Here is a 3,955-nt window from a genome sequence, read left to right on the forward strand (position 1 = left end):
CTCATAACTGCATTATATGGATATACCAGTTTTTATATTTTTGGACTACTTCTCTCATAAACTTTTCCAATAAAAAATTTTTCAGCCAGGCACAGTAGCACAGCCCTGTAATACCAGCACTTGGGAGGCTGAGGCAGGAGGACTGTCACAAGTTCTGAGTCAAACTTGCTCTTAAAATTTTCTCATCAGCTCACTCTGGCTCTGAGTGTACTTTCCTTTAATAAATCTCTTCCTTTCTTACAAAAAAAAAAGGGGGGCAGGGAGAAGCGAAGGAAGAAATTAGAAGATAACATAATAAATGAACTGAAAAATACATCATGTTTTGTAATTTTTTGTGTGATATATGACAAATATTTAATTTTACTAATATGTACAAAAGGTCTTTGGCAAATTGATGAAAAATTATCTTAACAAAAAATTAAACAAAGGATATGGATAGCCAGTTTACAAGACAGGAAATACAAATAGAAAAGATGCACTACTCACAATAAATATAAATTGTAACTAGCCTAAAATAACAATTTCCCAAGATCTAAAACTTTACACGCTGTGCTGGAAAGCGCATGGGGAATAGTTTCAATATGATGCTGATGAATGTGGATTATTAATTCCTAAAGAGAGAAACTGAGCAATGACTACAAAATCACAAATGCAAATAACTCTTATTAGTCCAGCAATTTTACTGTGAATAAGCTATGGTACAGATGTATTCACATGTGAGGATGTGTGTGAAAACATATTCCCAGAAGCACTGTACTAAAAAAAAAGACAACCTATAAGTCAATCAGTAGGTGACTCATTATAGTATTCGTAAAATGGAGAGTATGCAGTCTTAAAAGAGAAACTCCTTATTTACTGTTATTGATAATTTCAGATATATTAAAATAATAAGACACTAAAATGCTAAGGCAATAAAATAAGAAATAAATATGTTGGATTACATCAACATTTAACTTCCGTGTATGAGAATACAAACAACAGAGTGGAGAGGTGGCCTGTGGAACAGGAGGGAATATAGTACTTACAAATCATGTACCTAATGAGGCTGATATCTAGAATAGTTAAAGAACTCCTGAAACTGAACAAAATTCAGACCAATCAACCCAGATGAAAAATAAACAAAACCAGCCATGATGGAACACACCTGCAATTCTAGCACTCAGGAGGCTGAGGCAGGAAAATCACTGTGAGTTCAAAGCCAGCCTGGGCTACATAGTGAGTTCAAAGTTAATCTGAATACTTAGCATGGCCCTGTCTCCCTTCCCCCATGAGAAAAAAAGAAAAAGAACAGAAAAGTTGGGCATGGGGATGCATGCCTATAATCCTAGCTATTCAGGAGGCTGAGGCAGGATGATCCCAACAAGGCAAGCCTGGACAATTTAGCAAGACAATGTCTCTAAAAGTTAAGATTAAAAAAAAAAAAATTAAAAGCTGCATGTGGTATAGTGTAGCACTCCTACAATTCCTAGTACTCTGAGGTGAAGCAGGAGGATCACCAGTTCAAGCCTAACCTAGGCAGTTTAGTGGGAGTCTGGTTCAAAACAAAAGACTGATCCTAGTATTGTATTTAGGAGCACAGGAGACATGTGCTACTTGCTATCAACACTTGATAAGGAACAGAATATTTACATGGTCCAAGTAGCTCCTCATAAGATACTTATTAATTAGAAAGAAAAAAATTGTAATTTACATCGCAGAAAATGAGCACACCGCCTGAAATTCATGTTGAAGTTTAGTCCCCATCGGGCAGTGTCAAGGCAGGGCCTAGTTGCAGGTGTTTGGGTCATGAGGGGAGAGCTCTCATGAGTAGATGAATGCTGTCTTGCAGGAGTGAGCGCTGGCAAAACTGGATTAGTTACTGCCAGAACAGTGTGTTACAGTGAGTTCAGCCTCCTTCGCTTGTCCTTGCTTCTCTTTGGATGCATCAACTCACCACTCTCATTTGCACCCCTGCCATGTGATGCCACAGCAACAATGGCTAATGCCAAGCACCCAGGGCATGCCAGTCCCTATCCTAGGCATCCCACTTCAGTGAGTGGCCAGTGGGATTTGAACTTGGGTAGTTTCATTCCTGTGCTCTCAATCTTTATACCATCAACTAACTGCCTTATACAGATGTGAAGATGTTGTTCAGCCCAAAGCAATGCTTCAAATCTTTTTTGCTTTGACACCTGAGGGGTACGGTGTGCTCCATGAGATATGAGGCACTTTCCCTCTAAGGGAGCAAAGTCTAAGGGGACACAGCTCAAATTCAAAGGCCTCCTTTTGTTCCGCCACAGCTTGGGATATTACTGATTCTAAGAAATACTCTCACTCTCCTGTCAAAGAACAAATTCTCTCTATAAATACATTGCAAACATCCAGCCCCAGGCACTACAGTAACTACCCCTGCTTTCAAAAGACCTACAGATCTTAAATGGACAGATGATAGATATTAAGAGAAGTTTACTGAATAAACTGAGACTCGCTATGAAATCTGTCAGCCACAGGACACATTAATTTCATTCAACTAAAATTTCATTAAAACAAAATTATGTGGACAATCTGTCTACATGTTATACATGCCTTCACCTTTGCATTAAATTATAAAATTGAGAAAAATATTATCAATATATTTTGGGGGTTTTTTTTGGTCTTGCTGTATATTTTCGGCTGACCTCTAACTCGTGGCAGTCCTCCTATTTCAGTCTCCTAAGTGCTGGGATTACAGGCATGCACCACCATGCTCGGCAAAAAAATATTACCAATATATAAATTTTAGGGGAGAAAAATAATATCCCAGGCAGTATCAGGGACTATGGTAGACAAGCTTCCAATCTACCACTACTGCAGGCTGAAAAACTGACTTGGAAAAAGAACCTGTTTTTATTTCCTGGGCCAACTTATACAACTGTGTCAGGCAATCGGCTTCTGAACTTTATGACATCTAGATTTATGGCTACCTAGTAGTGGCAATGCTTTTTTTTTAAGGTTTTCTGAGACAGGTTTCATTATATAGTTCAGTATGGCCTTGAATTCACAGCTGTCCTGCCTCAGCCTCCCAAGTGCTGGGATTATAAGTGTGCACCACACTGGTTTAAAATGAGATGTTTATGTACTTATAAAAGTAGGGCCCTTTTAAAAAAAATTTTTGGTGAGGGGCCAGGGATTTAACTCGGTGGTTCTGTCACGTGCTTTGAAAGGGCAAGGTCCTGAGTTTGATCCCTGGTGCCAAAATAAATCTTTTGGTGACTTAAATGGTAAGCAGTTTAGGTGAAAAGTCTAGAGCTACTTCTTACAGTAGCTGTAAGACATGTCTTCCTGTCACCTTTAGGTGCCTTTGTCCGCAAAAGCTTACATAATGGAGTTGTGCGCTGTTCAGTTTGTCAGTGCCAGGTGCAAATGTGGCCTGAAGATTAGGTTACTGCAAGGCATGGTGGTGCACACCTGTAACCCTATCATTTGGGAGGATGAAGCAGAAGGATCACTTAAAAGTTCAAGGTCAGCCTGAATTATAAAGTAAGACGCTGTCGGTAGCAATCTTATTTGCAGACAAAGTAAATTTCAAACCAAAACTGATTCTAGTATTATTGATGTAGGAAGGTACTGTATCATACCTCTATGAATGTAAAATATCTAGTACCTGCTTTATGATACATAGTAGGGACTGTACTTTTTCAGAGCTACATTTAATGATATTACTCTAGAATGTTCTCTTTCCAGATGATGATTAAGATGCTTATAAAAAAAATGGTGCCAGGTACCACAACAGCAACAGAACTTTGCTGTTTTCTGGATATTATTCTTTTGGGTTTTTCTTGTTTTGTTTTATTTTGTTTTTTTTAATGGAATGTGCTAAATGTCTGTAATTTTGTTCAGATGACTGCAGAACCTGGAAAAGCTGTTGCTGCTATCAATGCATAACATACTGCTATTATTAGTCTTTTTATACAAAAATAAATACATATATACATAT

Source organism: Fukomys damarensis, unplaced genomic scaffold (assembly GCF_012274545.1).
Source record: "Fukomys damarensis isolate Sample0158 unplaced genomic scaffold, DMR_v1.0_HiC HiC_scaffold_5, whole genome shotgun sequence".
Classification (NCBI taxonomy): domain Eukaryota; kingdom Metazoa; phylum Chordata; class Mammalia; order Rodentia; family Bathyergidae; genus Fukomys; species Fukomys damarensis.